Genomic DNA, 19047 nt, shown 5'->3' with positions numbered 1-19047 from the left:
TCCTGCAGGTTAGTCAGGAGTTCAGGCATAAATCTGTGTCCAGGCTAAGGCTTAAAGCTGTGGTTAATACCGGTAGGAGAGGTGCAGTGAGTGACGGTCCACTGTGGTTCAAGAGAGCGAGGGTGGGGCTGGTTTCCTGGTTCAGCTCACTCAATAAGGGGGGATTCAGTCTAGCTGGAAGGGCACTCTGTGCCCTGACCTCAGCCCTGTCCTTGAGGACCTCATCGGTGACTGGCCCCTCCAGGGATTCATAACACTGACACTTTAAGTCCCTCTTCCGGGCCTCCAGGTTGCCAGGGTCCAGCTGGTCCGTGACCTGCACCATCTCTACCTTCCTCTCTGTCATCAGAAAGTTGGAGGGCGGCAGGTGCAGGTAGGCGTAGCTCTTGTATTTGTGGCGCAAGCAGTGGCCATGCCCCTGGCATAGGGAAATGGCTGTGGTCACGTTGATGGCATACGGGCCCAGAACCTCAAGCATGAATGTGGCTAGCTCTGAGCAGGCTCTCTGGGGGGAGACGCAGACAGAGGGGAAATGTCATTCGCAAACCTCAGACACAGTTACATTAGTATGACTGACAATGTATGGAAGATTTAAGAGATCTGAGTCCTTGTTAATAGCGACCCGTCATTCAGGGCAGGTGGGACAGAGCCCCACATTTTTAGCAATGCCTGTTTTGCATGTTATTTTGGCATTAACACATGTCACATATCAGTTTGCAAACCATGTCAAAAAATGTAATATATCATTGAGTTTATAAAGCTCATTACAATCATGGTCTCTTTTGTTTTCTTGAATAAGGCAGCTCCAAAACGCAGGTGTTTCATCTAAGCTCAGTGCTTTCTTTGGTGGCGGGGCAAGCCAGCAGAAAATATGGAGCGTTGCGTCGTGATTGAGTCAGTGTTTTGTCACCCATGGGGACACTACATCACTGCCAAGTCTAAGGGTATAGATTGAAAATTCAAGCCCCTTGGGTGCTGCCATCGAGTTACATTAGAAGTGCCCATCCAAGAAGGCTCAAGGTCGTTGGCCACAGATAAAATTACGTCAAATCACGTTATATGTTGTCGTGACGTTGTATTAGTTAATGTGACGACTGTTGTTCATCGAATGATTAAAGTTTCTAATTGCATGATTAAGTGAATCAAGCAATTATTAACTCATTAACCTGGGGCACCATGGGAAAACTAGTTTTTATTGAGTTTCTATTTCCCAAATGAACTCAAAGAATATCCGAATATCGATTTTTACAACAGCCGCTAATTAACCAGTTGCTTCTACCAATCTCGTTCTGAACGCCTTGTAGCCCGTGAATCTGCACGGACCAGGGTCTCACCAATGAATTCGTACCACACCAATCTTAGTTTAATATTTATTTACTAAAAAGCTAAAATGATGATAAAAGATACACATAGACAAAACACATTATAGGCTATTGATTAGAACTTAGGACAACGGGCCAACACACTATGGCGCGTGTTACCCACAATGGGGATTTAGGAAGAGAGAGAAAAAAGGAAGTACACAAGTGAAATATATATTTGGGTGAATTTGTCAGCTACGCTATTCTGACCCTAGCCTTGCCCCAAACTGCCGCTCTTATGGGTCAGAATATAATGATGTAATTACGTGGGGATGCTCTCAGAGGATTCTCTGCGTAGCTGTTCGATGACGCACTACTCCGGCGCACCTCTCTGAGCGTCCTCCCGATGTCAGTGTCCTTTTTGGCTTAGGAGTCTGTTCCCTCACCCTTTGCTCTGGAAGGGGTCTTCTGAGGACAGAAAGCTCTGCAGCTCAGAGCTCACAGCATAGGAATGAAACCCTTTAGATACCACGATTCGATGGGAGATGGAGGCTAGGTGGTTCGACTTGAATTCACCCACTTAGACAACTACTCATCCGTAGCTTGGATAGAAAAGGATTTCTTTGTCCTCAAACTTGCGTTGCGTTCTGGGTTAGTTTACTTTTTAGACCTTGCTGCAGCTTGGGTCATGTAGTCTTCTAGTAAATTCTATACTTACAGGTTTTATACCCTTGGGTCAGGAGTGGGCGTAACCGCCTTTTAGGGTAATTCACTGGGAGTACCAAGTTAATGAGGCAAGGTCTAGATTTGATTCAAATCCAATTTTAGACAACTAACTTAACATTTCATCTTCCCCAAAACATTCTCTTTGATTTGGATATGTTCCATACAACGTACAATGTATAAACATCAAACATCTACTATGAAAACTTCACATTACAATGTTTTTGTAATATAACGTCATCTATTAACCTTAACCATTGTTCCAAAGTCCCTTCATTTCATGTTTAATGTTCTAAGGCTGGTTCTCCATAGTAACAGGACAAAGGAATTTGTCTGTGGCCTGAGATTTACCAGGGCCGTGAGGGGTCATAAAACTCCCCACATCTTCAGACCCCTAGATCTCTCCTCCTCTGTTGGGGTTGAGAGATAATCTGTAGCGTTGTGGTCTCCTGTAACCTGACCTGGTCAGGACAGTCATGACAATGTACAGTAGCTTTGGTTGGACTGATCTTGTCAACATCATACCTTCAAAATCTTAGCAGTTATCATCGCTAGCAGTTATCATCGTGAAGCAAGTCGACAATCTACTGGCAAATCCTTTTTAATCCTTGTCATATGAAGAAAAATTAAAGATAAAATGTCTCGATGCTCATCGGCCATTGGACATAAACATTGCACAACAAGTTGGAAATAGCAAATTCAACAATGAGTGGTTTGGAAGGAATCAGTGGCTAAATACAAGCTTGCAAAGCAATCACTAGCCTGCTATTCAGTGGAGTGGTTGTGCGGTCCCAAGTCTAAGATTAAGGGGCTCCTTTCCTAGTTTAAAATGATAAACATTCAACATTGGCCATGCTGTCAATTAAACATGATTTGTGCCGCGGTCAAAATAACAAGTCGGAACTGCAAAATCTCAAAATCTGACTCGTAAGTTCAAGAGAACTAGGAACTCAGGAAAAACGAGCTACGACTGGGAAAATACGTTTTGAACTTTCATCCAACTCGGAATTGTAAATCCGGGTACTCTGGCCTCTTTCTAGAGCTACGACCTGAAGATCACTGACATCATCAAGATTCAACCTTTTTTTTAGTTCCCAGGTGTCTTGAAAGCACCAAAAATCCAGAGAATGCCAGACTTCGATGACAAAGTTTGATGACAAAATTTGCCCGTGAAGGACTGCCGTGCTACCTTCCTGTTCAAGTGAGCACAGCACAACAAGGTGAGTCCAAAAATGTCTTGTATGCTGCTGCATAAATGATGTCATATGCCAGGGAGATATGTATACTGTAGCTAAGAAAGTAATGCTAAGTGTATGTTGTGTAGTAAGCTGTTAGTAGCCCATGTGCCTCACCCTAATAATTTGGTCTATTTTCACCTCTTAACTTCACCTACTGTTCTAACTTGGTGTGCACATGTAGCCTATAAACTGTGCTTGAGAAATGTCTGCTTATATGCCCCCTTTATTTATCCTACGGTTCTGACTTGGTGTACAGGGAGAACACTGTAATAACGGCCCATGTTCTGAATTATGTCGCTGTACATTTCAAAAGTGATGAACAAGTAGTTATATTGATGAAGTCCTTCCTAGTTCACTCATTGTCTTAATCGAAATTACGGATTGCCTCTAATCAGATTGTCATTCCCTTATGCCATAGTTTGTACATCTCAATTGTCAGTAGAAACCACGTTTTTTTAAGCAAGTAAGCCATATCAGCTATGTTTTTCTAAAAGGCAGTAAATGAGGCTGAATTAACTGTTTTGCTGCCAAACAAGGCACCACTGATAGCCAGGTGTAGCAGTGGTAAGGTGTTGGGACTGCTGTTGGGACAGCTTTATGTAGGCACTGTTTGTCACCGTTATAGTGCTATTAATGTATTGGTTAGTGTTGTGTAGTGGCTTTGCTGGCATCTTGGTGGGGCAAAAAAATAACATGTGGGGATACATGTTGTTTTTTTGCCCCACCAAGATTTACACGCTAAAATTGCCACTGGTCCTTGTAGAGAAGACACCTGGATCGTTCTCCCAGAGGATAACACCTTCTACCCCCATGGCAGCACTCTAACCAATACCGTTGACCAAGTCCACCTGAGGGAACATTACACATTAGTTACAGACCCACCAGACAGAGAAACCACTATCAAAAATATGGTAACATCCACTTCCACCCAGCACTATCTCTCACCTCATACAGAAAATAGTTAGTTGACGTATAGACACTGACTAATAGGAACACAGGAAGGTCGTAGGCGGTCTCAGCCAAGCCTGTCACTCTCAGTGCGTCTCGGATCTGATTAGATGTGTACAGTCTGGCCCTTGAGATCCTGCCCTGCAGCTTCTCTAGCGTGAGGGCAAGATAGAGGGCTGAGCAGCGTTTCCATAGCCATAGCGGCACGTCGTTCAACGCCATTTCAGCAGCGGGACAGCGGCCCGTGTAATTGGATATTGACTGGGGGGGCCAGAGTTCTAGTAGTTGGGGTACTAGGACACGCCCCACAGAGCCTTGGGGCAGAGCCTCATCTCCTACAGTGTCTCCATAAGGATGGACTGGGCCGCCATCTCAAAGTCCACCTGGGGAAAGGGATGACATCATTATTATGAGACAACTGGCATAGTGAATAGCATCTATAACATCTGTTTATCCTATTACTATAAACTGGCACTGTCGTGATGAGGATCTTACCTGAGACCACTTCTCCACCTCCTCTGTGGTCCAGTTAGGGAAGAATGTCCTCAGTAGAGCCCTCCAGGTAGATGCCCTGTTTCTCACGGTTGCTTCCCCACTGCTGGGAACACTGGCCCCAACCCAGTACCCCCATTCCCTGGTACTCCGGAGAGGGTAGCGCGGCCGCGCTTCCGGTCTGAGGTGTTGGGGAAGGCCTCCGTTCACATGCTGTTCCTGGTCAGTGTAATAAGGGTACTTCCCCAGAGTGTCCTCATAAAACATGGCTAAGCAGCCTTCTCTCTCCATCCCAAAGGCTCCTGGGTCGGGACGTCCAGAGAACCCACCTTGTTGGCTACTCCCCATAGTACTATTATTATATTATATATTATATATATTACTAGGAAAGGCTGCCCTGGTGACAGAGAGATGCGGGCAGGCTTTGTGGGACCACCAAGGCAGCGGGAGGTGAGGAACATCAAGAGGAGGAATGGTAGGAGGGCCCTGTGTGGCCCAGTGTTGAACCATGCCTGGACCACGAGCTCAGTCCACACCATGGAGCTGCCTGCTGCCTCTATGTCTCACCACGGTTCCAGGTCCTCACAACCAACCATAGCCCTGGGAACACAACACTGAAAGACCCTCACCTCAGCTGTCAACATGTGGAGGCAACACATTGCTACAGTATGTAAAGTTAACAAATGACATGTATATTCATTTAATCATAGTCAACAAAAACAATTTAATCACCAAAAACGTGACGTCAACAAACAAATGACATTGCCAGGCTGCCCCAATCACTCCTAGGGCTCTATTCAATCTGTATCACTGAAGCGTTAGGGTAAAGAGCCGACATAGGCATATTTGACTGTGAATGCTGTCTCCTCTAACGCCGGAACATTGCTTTTACATTTCAATCACGCTGTAATGCTAAACTTCCGCGATATGGATTGAATAGAGCTTCTAGTCATCCCCATGTCGCCACCAGTCACTATTTAAACCTTTCTCATTGACTGGCGAGATTCTTATGCAATCTTATTTGGGCCTCCAAGAGTACAGGCCTGAAACAACAAAGGAAAAGATGATTGATGAGGTGTGTGTGTCAGTGGCAGCACCAGCAGAGGAGACGTAGACTAGAGGAAAAGGATGCCTCAGAAAGGCAATTACCAAGAGTTAATTACCAAGAGTTAATTACCAAGAGTTAATTTGATTCATTAGTGCCGCCCACATTGGCCAGAGATGCTGCTCAGGAATACTACTCAGTAGTGCAGCAGAGGGAGCCATGCCAAAGACAACTACAAAATCCAACAGGCTTTTTGTTATACTACACTATGATTTTTGATCACTACCGTTATAGCCCTGTGAAAGACAGTAAATCCCTAATACCGGACATGTTTAAGAATCTGTCCTATTTTGGGTAAAGCTCTAATCTTTGAACAGTAATCTGCTTTTGTTTGTTTTACTGATCAGGAGAGAAGGGGAGGGTACACCACCAAGCATGTGAACATGTAGGATTCAATGTCAAACCTAAAGGGTTAACTACCTCGGTCTAACAAATCAGTCAACCGATATCATGGACAAGAACCCATTGTGCTGTTGTTGGGTGGCAGGTAGCCTCCTAGCTGCGGAAAGTAGTGGACCCCCCCAATCTAAAACAGTGGGGTAAAGTACTTAAGTAAAAATATTTGAAAGTATTACTTAAGTTGTTTTTTGGGGTATCTGTACTTTACTTTACTATTTATATTTTGAACTTTTATTTTACTACATTCCTAAACAAAATATTGTACTTTTTACTCTTTTTGACACATTTAATCATGCACTCATACAGTATACTCTAATCCAAGTCACTCCCTGTCTGGAAAAAGTACAACAAATACTACAGTGCCATAGCCTAAGAAATCCCCCCACTAAACTTAAGAATCAGACTCTAAACTTAAGAATCAACCTCTAAACTTTGGCAACAGAATCTTTATTTGGATTTCTTTAAAAAACGTATCCTGCTCTTTCTGTGGAACTTTAATGTGGAAGAGGACTGGAAAATGTTGCCATCATTGAAAAATACAAGTTTACTGAATGAGGCAATGTCTCATCCTTCCTAGAATTTGTCTGAAAAGCTAAAAGACAGAAAGACGTGTGTCATATACTTTTGTCTTTTTCATTTCCCTCATGTTTCTTACTTTCTCTATGCTTTTCCCCAGTATCCATGTTCCTTAGTCAGCAGCTCTGTATTTTGTTTTCAATCTATCAATATTTTCTACAGTTTTATGTCTATTTGGGCCTGAACATAATATATATGCTATTTAGCCTGACGCTTTTATCCAAAGCGACTTACAGTCATGTGTGCATACATTCTACGTATGGGTGGTCCCGGGGATCGAACCCACTACCCTGGCGTTACAAGCGCCATGCAAGCGCCATGCTCTACCAACTGAGCTACAGAAGGACCATCAGCATAGAATCCTAATGGTGATTAAAAATATGTACTAAAAGTAATTTAGGTTGGTTTGAGAATCACTTTGCCTGTTTTCCATGCTACAATCATAGAGATCATTGTGTATTTATGTCTACGATTGCTTTTCTGTGTGTGTGTCTGTGTGTGTGTTTGCGTGTGTCCATTCGCCCATGTGTGGATTGGCGGATAAGATATTCCTGGCTGGTTGAAAGACCTGAGATTATGAGGGATCTGAGATTAATCCTGCACTCTGGTGCCCATCACCATGGAAACAGATCAGGTGGTTTGGGTGACCTACAGGACAGGTGGGTGTGGTGTTGAATGATCTGTGTGCAAAGCACTGGTGGTTGACTGGGGTACTGGCAGGTTTTTAGGTCAGCTGGCTGGGTGGCAGCAGGTTTTTAGGTCAGGTGGTGGTGGCACGCCTTCAGGACGGCTCGCAGTTGGATGCATTGCCTCTAAAGTTGTATGTATAAGGTGGTGGTTGGGTAGAGATAAGATGAGAGTAGGTCCCCTTTTACACTGTTTCATAGGATATATATTTTGTAGAATATATTCTGTTCACACTTACAGGGACGACAGAGGGTTAAATACACAACATCTAATTGATGGAATTGGAACCAGGTGTGATGGAAGACAAGACAAAACCAATGGAAAATTAAAAGTGGATCGGCGATGGCTAGAAGGTCGGTGACTTCGACCGCCGAATGTTGCCCGAACAAGGAGAGGGACCAACTTTGGCGGAAGTCGTGGAAGGTAGTCCCTAGTTACCACCACAATGTTCCCATTTCTACAATCTCTCTTCTTTAAATGTTATTTTAAATCTAACTGTAACCACACTGCTAACTTTTTGCCTAACCATAACCTTAAATTAATGTTAAAATTCGTTTTTCATTAAATTTTTACATTAAGCCTATAGTAAATTTCGACTTTGTGGCTTTGGTAACTAGTGGAAACCCTAATTGAATCCGAACTCTTCATTGCGACAACGCTGAAACATCAATTCCTGGGCGAGACAGTGCCACATTTTCATTTGTGCCGAAATCAAAACAGAAATGTTACATAAACAATCACACAAAAAAACATCTTAGTCAAGTATTTAATCAGTCGTCTTACTCATGAAGAGAATGATGACGCAATCTTTGCAAAAGACATTGATCAGGGTAATTACCCTGTAGTTAGCACAGGGAACAGCGCGAGCAGAGACGACGTCATCACGTCATCCAAAAACATGGTAGGCATTGACTCTGAGTGATGAAAAAATTAAAGACCTCAGCAACAATTATTAGAATAATTGAATGGATGTTTTGTGCACAAAGGTGGTGGCTAAAGTATCTTATAAGGAATTTTCATATCTGACTTCTCTATGTGGCCATCTATGGAAATTGTCTTTCTGGGCCGGGTGTCAGTTAAACTGCAGTACCCAAACAAAACTGTAGGAGCAGTCGAAACAGTGCTTCTAGACCAGAACCCTGGCCCTTGAGCAGATAAGTACGGAAGTACTGAAATCCAGCAAGGAATAAAAAAAAGTATTCACTCGTTATATCGAGATCATCATTTATTTATCTCATATGATCACGACATAACACAAGTTTTGTTGAGATGTTCTCTGTTGTTGTAACAAGAACCCACGAGAGAAGTCACACATCCACCGTTGTGGGTGGTGGACAACAAATATTCCCTATGTACCACATTCTAGGCCAAGATTTACACTTTTGCCCTCCTCAAGCACTATCACAATCCAAAAGACAGACACTCTCTGCCAATCAGCCAACCATCTTTTACGACTCACCTGTTTACGAGGGATTTTTAGCTAGTCTTTCAGGTGCCAGGGACGTGAATTCCAGGACAGGGGGGGTGTATGCTATCAATAGCGCAAGGCCATTTAACCACGTTTTCTGGACAATGTATCAAACTGAAGGACTCATTACATGTTGAGAACTTGAAGCATACTGTGAAATTTCTCTTCTGATATCTTTAAAATGGGTATAATGTGTATTTGCTGTAACATGAAATGTGGATATTTCACCCAAGGCATGTTTGGAACCTACAGGCCGCGTATTTCATCCTAAGGACTGTTGAACTGTTTTCTGTACAATAGGACATGTTGGACACTTATGAGGACATGTCAGGTTTGTGTCAATGGACAGGAATGTGCTGGATTTTCAGAATCAACTGGGTGATCCCTGTGACACGCTGTCTGGCCTAATCAGCCGCCCTCCGCGAGTATCCGTATAAATTACAGGACTTGCTATCAGACGTCAGGTTAAGTTTCTTTGCGCGGCCACACCAGTTGAACAGAGTGATCCATACCTCCTTTGAAGCCAAACACCTAATGACGAAAACATATTCTATTCAGACCGAAGCAATCATGCCAGAGGTGGCCCTGCGGAACACACAGTGCTCTCATTTTAAACAAAGTAACTAAGTTCACCATCCATCCCACCTGTGATCAGATAAAGAATTAGCTGCACGGAAACAACTAATGGACTTTACTTTCCTGGACTGAGTACTGACAGAGAGAGAAGTGGGTATCGCTGCTTGGGCTGTGAATTATTTGGCCTCAGCACTGCTGTCGAGAGAGACTTGGACAACCATCCATCCCTGCTCCATCCCATCCTAATCGGAATCCAACTGGGCAGGCAACACTGACATAGAAGTAATATATCCCTGTTATATTCTTCATCTCCTCTGAAAGTGGCATTGTGTGTGTAAAGTGGTGGAAGTTATAAGAGTACTGTAAGACGGTTTAAAGTTTAATTTACAAACCCATGATCAATACTGTCTCAGCACTCTACACATCGGAGGCTAATTGGTAGCCTAGTTCATGTCTTTTCCTGGTTGGTGCGCTCTAGACTCTGTGAATGCCTAAATTGATGAAGTCCTCACATTTTCTCTTTCAATGAATAAGATCATGTCATTCTCAAAATTCTTGTGAACGTTCTGTTGTATTTGCCTGAGTGGAATACGGAAACCAGTTATACTGTGGAGACTCTCACCTCAATAACTGTGTTGTACCCCATTGTACCCTGTTTTATAACATGTCTTTAACAATCTTGTTTTCCAACTTATTAAGTCTAGTAAATAAAACCTTAAATTAATTATTTGTGGCACTGAGTTCATTTGCGAGCGTTTGGGCTGATAAGTGAGGATTCTGCCTTGTAGGCTCTCTGCAAGGAGCCTTACATATGAAACAGCTTACAAAGCAGCGTCTGGATTTATCAGCTTCTGAGGCTGCTATTGAAATTGATCAGCCTGTCAGGAATGGAGCTCACCCACTCTGTAAATGTAAATATTATCTATAAAACATGAAGTGTCCCTTACAATTATACACATATCAGTTATGAAAGCTAACAACCAGCACATATAACAAGCTAGCTAGATATCTATCTAACTAACAAAACTACCTAACTTGCTCACCTGCTCAAAAGACTAGCCAAGTTAGGTGCATTGTTGATTGCATGTGATTGGCTGTGGTCTGGTAGGTAGCACAAAGCCTGGGAGACAGTGCTGCCTGTCAGGCATCATTCAGAGTTTAAATGCCCCACAAGCTCTTAGTTCAAGGTAAGGGGTGTTTAGCTTGCTAACATTCTAATTTGTAAACTAATAATGAGCTCCAAACACTAATGAAAGCATGATGTTAGCATGAAATGTACCATCCCATAGTGTAAGTAAGTAAGAAGCCTTGGCTTCTTGCGAGCCGGACTGGCTCATAGGGCAGGACCCTATCTCCTGCTTCTGTAGCGTGGAGCACTGTAACCAACTTCATATAGCCACCCAGAAGAAAAGCACACGGACGCCCACACTCCAGGTTGTCTTGGTTTTTATCTGCAGTAAAAGATATCAAACGATAATGACAGGCATTGACAGGACAGTCACAGCCACACGTTCACTGCTCTCAGAATATCTCTCTCAGACTCTATGCACAAAGTGATCATATAGTATAAATGCGTTGTGCTTAGAAAATAACAAAAATAAAGTAAAGCATTCCTGCAGTAGAAGATATCAAACAGTGATGACAGGAATTGAGAGGACGGTCACAGCCACACGTTCACTGGTTAGGTAAGACACAAGATATATTTTTGAACGCAACAACAGTAATAATGCATGTCCTTTTTATATAAACCTTTTAAGGTAGTAAGAAAATACATTCACTTAATATTTCTATAAATCACCTGCTAGCAATAGCTAGAGTGACATTACAGTGCACTGACTGACGGTGCTCGTTAGCTTGTCATTAACGTGGCTAGCTAAGCCAGCAAAAACTTGCTTAACTTGCTGAAATAGGCTTTAAATACATTAACGGCAACATAAATATATACATAGCCACATTCGCTATTGACTTTGGAATATATGAACCAGTTTTCAAAAGACACGATTGTGTTATACAGTTTTAACCGGTTAAGACTCTAGGGGCAGTATTTCATTTTTGGATAAAAAGACGTGCCCGTTTTTAGCGCAATATTTTGTCACGAAAAGATGCTCGACTATGCTTGGAATTGATAGTTTTGGAAAGAAGACACTCTGACGATTCCAGAACTGCAAAGATTTTCACTGTGAGTGCCTTAGAACAAAACCTACAGGCAAAACCAAGATGTTTGAGCGACCAGGAAATCAACAGGATTTCTGATGGCACGTTTTCCATGATCGCCTTATATGGCTGTGAATGCGACAGGAATGAACGGACACTTCCTATCGTTTCCCCAAGGTGTCTGCAGCATTGTGACGTATTTGTAGGCATATCATTGGAAGATTGACCATAAGAGACTACATTTACCAGGGGTCCCGCACGGTGTCTGCGTGGAAATTGGTGCGCAAAAGTCAGGTACCAGTATTTTTCCATCCGAATCTGAGAACAATGCAGGCTTCCAGGAATGGCATTTCAATGAAGAGATATATGACAAAACACCTTGAGGATGGATTCAAACAACGTTTTCCATGTTTCAGTCGATATTATGGAGTTAATTCGGAAAAAAGTTTGACGTGTAGGTGACTGAATTTTCGGTTAGTTTCGGTAGCCAAATGCATAGTAACAAAACGGAACGTTGTGTCCTACACAAGCATCTTTCAGGAAAAACTGGACATCTGCTATGTAACTGAGAGTCTCCTCATTGAAACATCTGAAGTTCTTCAAAGGTAAATTATTTTATTTGATCCCTTTGCTGGTTTTTGTGAATATGTTGCGTGCTAAATGCTAACGCTAAATGCTAAGCTAGCTATCACCACTCTTACACAAATTATTGATTTTCTCTGGTTCTAAAGCATATTTTGAAAATCTGAGACGACAGGATTGTTAAGAAAAGGATAAGCTTGAGGATAGGCATATTTATTTCATTTCATTTGCGATTTTTAGAAATCGCTAACGTTGCGTTATGGTAATGAGCTTGAGGCTATGATTACGCTACCGAATACGGTGTGGGTAGGACTAACAGGTTAAACCATTTTTTTATGTACAGATGAAATAGACTCTCATAATATCTCTCTCAGACTGAAGAGCAGGCAGACCAACTTTCCAAATAGGGGAGAAGAACTCAAAGCCCACTAGTTGTTCTTTCAAGGAAAATATTTTTTTAATGCTATTGACAACAGTAGAATGGCAGCAAATATTTTTATGAATTCGACAACACATAATGAAAGGAAATTTATATCTGCTACATCCTAATCTGTTTCACCTGTCTTTGTGCTTGTCTCCACCCCCTTCCAGGTGTCGCCCATCTTTCTAGCTTTCCCGGTTTTTGACCATTCTGCCTGCCCTGACCTTGCCTGCCATTCTGTATCTTGTCACAACACCCTGGATTACTGACCTCTGCCTGCCCTGACCCTGAGCCTGCCTGCCGTTGTGTACCTTTTGGACTCTGCTCTGGACTACTGACCTCAGCTTGCCCTTGACCTGTCGTTTGCCTGCCCCCCTGTTTCTTTAATAAACTTTTGTTACTTCAAAACTGTCTGCATCTGGGTCTTTTCCTGAGCCTTGATAGTACGAACTGGCCATGACGGACCCATCAGACTCAAACCAGCTCCGCAACGCCGTCTGCTCCCAAGTAGCCACCATTGGAAGGCATGAGGAGTTGCTTCGTGGTTTTATTGAAGGGTTCCAGACCTTGCCCAAACGCCATGAAAGCACGTTGAACACATTGCTGGAGAAATTCTGTGGGTTGTCTGTCAGGCAGCCTACCATGACAGTAAATTCCCAGCCACTCAGTAACCCGGCTGTTAGCCACCCCGGTTTCCCGAGACCCCGCTTACCTCCCCTGAATGCGTCGCTGGAGAACCTGTCACGACATTTCTCACACAGTGTTGTCTCATCATCGAGCTGCAGCCCTCCTCCTTCCCCTCGAACCGCTCAAAGATAGCCCTCCGGGACATCAGCGTGATGAGGTACGCTATCGCCTGGGCTACAGCAGTGTTGGAACAACAATCAGCCTTATGCTTCAGTCTGGAGGAGTGTGTGGCAGAGGTGAAGAAGGTTTTGATTCTCCATTGTCCCGGAGAAGCTGCCCAGAAGTTCCTCCAGCTTCAGCAAGACTCCCACAGTGTGGCAGACTATGCAGTGGATTTCCGCACGTTGGCAGTTGAGAGAGCCTGGAACCCGTAACCGTTGTTCGACACGTTCCTGCATGGATTATCGAAGGAAGTTAAGGACGAATTAGCAGCCCGGGACCTACCGATGGATCTCGACACACTCATTGCATTGACCATCTGGATCGATGGGTGGCAACGCGAACATACAGTAGGAAGGAGAGGAGGTCTGATTCCACTCGCCCTCCCAAGGATTCTACCTCGCTTCTGAGGCATTGCCTGAAGTCAGCGCCGCCTGGCCCGTGACGTCTTCCGGTGGGCTCAGAAGTTGCCCCGGACCTCTCCGCCATTCCTGTGGAGTACCAGGTTCTCTACAAGGTTTTCAGTAAGGCCCTTCAGTTCCTTCGCACCGACCCTATGACTGCAGGATCAACCTTCTCCCAGGCACCACACAGCCCCGAAGACGACTGTAATCTCTGTCGGGTCCGGAGACCAAGGCTATGGAGACCCATATTGAGGACTCCATAGCTGCAGGGTGTATCTGTGCTTCTGCCTCCCCCGCCGGCACAGGGTTCTTCTTTGTGGAGAAGAAAGACAAAACCCTACGCCCATGCATCAACTACCGGGGCCTCAATGACATCACGGTGAAGAACCGCTACCCACTACCACTCATCGCCTTGGCCTTCGAGACGCTCCAGGGAGCCACAGTTTTCTTCAAGTTGGACCTGCGGAATGCTTACTATCTGGTGCAGATACGGGAAGGGGACGAGTGAAAGACTTCCTTCAACACGGCCAGCAGTCACTACAAATATCTGGTCATGCCATTTGGCCTTACCAACGCTCCAGCTGTCATCCAGGCCCTGGTCAATGACGTTCTCTGTGACATGTTGAACCGGTTCATCTTCGTCTACATCGACGACTTCCTAATTTTCTCCCAATCAGCCCAAGAAGACGTGTTCCATGTCCGACAGGTCCTCCAGCGCCTCCTGGAGAACCAGTTTTAGTAAAAGTGCAGAAAAGCGAATTCCATCGCTCCACCGTCCCCTTCCTTGGTTATATCATTGTTGCAGGGAATGTAGAGATGGAAACCGGGAAGGTGAGAAAGGTGGTAGATTGGCCCTAGCCTACGTCTAGAGTGCAGCTGCAGCTTTTCCTGGGATTTGCCAACTTTTATTGCTGTTTTATCCAGGGTTACAGCACCCTGGCTTCCGCACTGTCCCCACTGTCTGCACTCACCTCTCACCGGATGTTTGTTCCTGATGCTGTCCGCCCCTTGTCCCTGGAGTGGGCCCACTCCTCCAGGCTTACCTGCCACCTGGGCACCCGTCGGACTTTGGCCTTTGTGCGGCTACATTTTTGGTGGCCTATCATGGTCCCGGACGTCTCCGCGTTCGTTGCCGCCTGCACCATCTGCACGCAGAACAAGACTCCTCTGCAAGCTCCGGCTGGTCTCCTTCAACCAGTGCCTGTCCCTCACTGTCCCTGGTCTCACATATTCCTGGACTTTGTCACCACCAACCTGACAGTAGTGGACCCGTTTTCCTAAGCCGCTCACTTAATTTCTCTCCCCAAGCTACCCTTTACCAAAGAGACGGCCCAGCTCATGGTGCAGCAAGTCTTCCGGATCCATGGACTCCCGGTGGACATAGTCTCCGACCAGGGTCCTCAGTTTTCATCCCGGTTCTGGAAGGTGTTCTGCACACTCATTGGGTTGTCGGCCAGCCTGTCCTCCGAGTTCCACCCTCAGTCCAAAGGCCAGTCGGAGCCTGCAACACCCCCCTCTGCTCTGGCACTGGGTTCTCGCCTTTCAAGTGTTCACAGCCCTTTGTCTCCTGTTTCTATGCCCACCGCTCTTCCCTGTCTCATAGACGGCCAACTGGCGTACACGGTGAGGCACATCCTGAAGGTTTGACCGCGGAGCAGGAGATTCTAGTACCTGCTTGACTGGGAGGGTTATGGCCCGGAGGAGAGGTGCTGGGTACCCGCTAGGGACATCCTGGACCCAGGCCTCATCGTTGAGTTCCTACACCGGCACCCCGGTCAACCAGGTATGCGCCCAGGTAGGACGCCAGGTGGCGCCCCTCCAGGGGGGGAAGTCCTGTCACACCCTGATCTGTTTCACCTGTATTTGTGCTTGTCACCAGCCTCTCCAGGTGTTGCCCATCTTCCCCATTATCCCCATTGTACTTATACATGTGTTCTTTGTTTGTCTGTTGCCAATTTGATTTGTTTGTTTCGTCAAGCCTGTCAGTTTTTCCCGTGCTCCTGTCTTTATCTAATTTCTGTTTTCTAGCTTTCCTGTTTTTTTATCATTCTGCCTGCCCTGACCCTGAGCCTGCCTGTCGTTCTGTACCTTTCGGACTCTGCTCTGGACTACTGACCTCTGCCTGCCCTTGACCTGTAGTTTGTCTGCTCCCCTGTTTCTGTAAAAAACTTTTGTTACTTTGAAACTGTCTGCATCTGGATCTTCTCCTGAGCCTTAATAATATCACACCTTTTTCTGAAGTAAATGGTTCCACCCATTACTCTGCCCACAAACTGCAGTGTTCTTTGATATTTAAATTGCACCCAGTGCAAGCGAGGTTGATGGAAACTCTACATTTCACTTTGTCACAGCAGCTTGATGTACAAGTTCACCCCCTGGACAGGACGCTAGTCTTTCACAGGGCCTTATCCCCAGTCTACTGTATCTCCTCAGTGCTGAGTGCCAAGCAAAGGCGCATCAGGTCCCATTTTTACCATTTTTGCTATGACTCGTCAAGGGATAAAACTCACAACTTTCCATTCTTAGGCTGGACACTCTAACCACAAGGCCACTTAGTGTAGCAATTAATAAAAATGGATGCGCTGGTCCACCGTGCCCTGCCACCTCAACCATACTGTCAATCTATCATGAGTATGTTCACTCCTATTTATAGAGTTTATCTTGTGATCTCGACAAAACAACGTTTGTTACATGGTGATCATGAGATAAATAAGTTGTGATCTCGACATAATGATTCGTTGCCATAGAAATGTACCTAGATAAAAGGTTAGCCACTTCAACATGTGATCGTTATCCCGAGTTGAACTCAGAGTTGACCAAAGTTACCTTGCTAACTCCTCAAACCTGCTTTGTAGGATACCCCTTAGCAGTGAACCACAGTAAACAGCAAAGAGCAATGGTTATAAAGTTAGTCGGTTGTTGGTCAAATCCTCTTGCCGATGGTCTAAGTGTGGCCGTGAAGGCCACCTCCTGAGGCCAGGCTACCACTGAGCTCCCTGTGTATCCATCCATCCGCTCGCCCGCCAGCAAGCCATCCAGCCAGCCAGTAGCTTCAATCAACAAAGTACAGCCCAGTACAGCACAGCACACAGACACACCACACAAGCATTCGAGTTTGGCTGACATTGCAAGACTGGACTAAGAGTAGAATTGTTTCCAAGTGTAGGCTATGCTATTGTGCTGTGTTCTACATGACTCCATCCAGTAGGAATGTAAGCCAAATGGGAGAAAAGAACATCCTCAAAAACGGGGTTTTAACACTAATATAGCTCCTACAAGTGTTGCGTGTTTGAATATCTCACCTATAATAGTAATAAACATGTGAATAAAGTCCTGACCCAAACCACTGGTATACTGAAACATTGACACTGGGAGCTCTGTGAGATTACAAAATTGGGTCAAATAATGAATTTCCACACTAAATTGCGGTATTGAGGATATATTGTGGCTACCTCACAATTTCTGAAGGAGCCTGATTCGTGAAAAAAGTTTCCAATCCTTTCACCTTTCAGTGCTAGTGATGAGGTGAAAAGGAGAAAGGGAAAGGAATCCATTAAATAGTGTTAGGTCAAAGTCGATGCCCACTGTGAAGACCCTCCTGTGATTAATATCTCTGAGCATTGATCAGTCCCACTGAGCGTGCTGGCTAGGTGCATTATATGCCCAGTGAGGCAGAGAGGACTGTGGAGCCGAGGTATGTCAGGCTAGGTCGGGCTGCTTGACCTGTGACCTGCTAGCTGTTGGTGGGGGCCCTCTGTGGTCTGTAGCTGATTGGAGTTGGCAGGCCGGACAGCCCCTCAGAGGAACTGGGCTTTGGGCCACAGCTGCAGGCAGGCTCCCTGATGCCCAGAGACAGAACATCCCCCCCACCCCTCCTGCCCAAAGACCTTCCCCCAGACAAAACTCCTCAAGTCTTTGAACTGGACCGCTAATCCGCAGCTCTCTTCAGGTGGCTCGTCCCCATGGAAGCGGGAATGGGGCAGTGGAGTGTGGTGTAGGGAGGGGAAGAGAGGGAGTTCACGGTGCAGAAGGAGGTGGTTGTGAGGAGGGGGGGGCTACCAGGGCGGTTGGGTCCTTTAGGGAACCAGATGACAATGGAAGCAGTTGGACATGGCACAAAACCAGAAAAGGGTTCCACAAAGAGAGAGCGAGAGAGCGAGAGAGTGACACATGGACCGGGACAATGCTTCTCTGGATGGAGGGAGAGCAGGACGTTGTGGGGAGGGCCAGGCCAGTTTGCTTTGATCTCTGTCTTATTTAGAAAAGGATAAATGGAATTAGAGGAGCAGGACGGAGTTGAAGTAGAGAAAGGGGGAGGGGAGCAGATCCTGGATCCTCTGCTCTTGAATGCGACACATGGAAGGAGCTGATGTAAGGGGGTGGGATGTTTCTAGGTCCACCAGCCATGTCAGAGCAAGGATGTGGGGGGAAAGGAATTTACAAATGAAAGGACGTTTTTATTTTAATACGATAACGTTTTTCCATTTCGCTGCTCCACCAGCAGGCAGTTCAGCTCTTTAAGTGCAGCAAGCTGCAGAACAATGTCTTAGAGGGGAGCTGGCAGGAGGTACAGAGACAGAGAGGAGGGCTGTGGAGGAAGGAAGGGTTAGATATCTTAGAAGAAGAGCAGCCATGACAGGTATACAGTACGGCATGGAGTCAGTGCATTACTATAGTATTATACACACTACATGATTCTAAGAATAGTAGGACAAATCGTGTCTTATTCCAACAAGCAAGCACAGCCCGTTCGTTAAAATCTAAAGCAAGTCATATGTGCATAACGTATATAAGTTTTGTATTTTTAAAACGGTCCCTGCCCTGACTTTTTCTCATCCCGAACAGGTGAACACAATTGATTCAAAACAAGATAGAATGTAGCCTGTTGTGTGACAAAAACGATCTTAAGGGCCCAATCCAGAAACTGCTATCCTGTCCTCTTTCCTTGGCCTCGGTTCCTGGACTGGGTCTTTGAGTTCTGGCACGGACGTCTGTGTTACCAGGTCCTGTCTAACAGTGTTACTGCCAGTCTCTGAAGCTGACAATGTTATTGAAAGTGTGGGAGTCTGAGCCGAGATACAGAGGTGGTACATGGACATAAACAGATTATCACTGCCCTGCGAATGG

The 19047-nt window shown here is 45.2% G+C and overlaps 1 pseudogene; it reads right to left on the bottom strand.

The window, feature by feature from the left end:
- Nucleotides 1–13: 13 nt before the first annotated feature.
- Nucleotides 14–6889, bottom strand: LOC124046857 (annotated as a pseudogene).
- Nucleotides 6890–19047: the final 12158 nt, after the last annotated feature.

Source organism: Oncorhynchus gorbuscha, linkage group LG10 (genome assembly GCF_021184085.1).
Source record: "Oncorhynchus gorbuscha isolate QuinsamMale2020 ecotype Even-year linkage group LG10, OgorEven_v1.0, whole genome shotgun sequence".
Taxonomy (NCBI): domain Eukaryota; kingdom Metazoa; phylum Chordata; class Actinopteri; order Salmoniformes; family Salmonidae; genus Oncorhynchus; species Oncorhynchus gorbuscha.
Note: the sequence above shows the minus strand (reverse complement) of the source record. Positions and strands in the feature narration are given on the sequence as shown.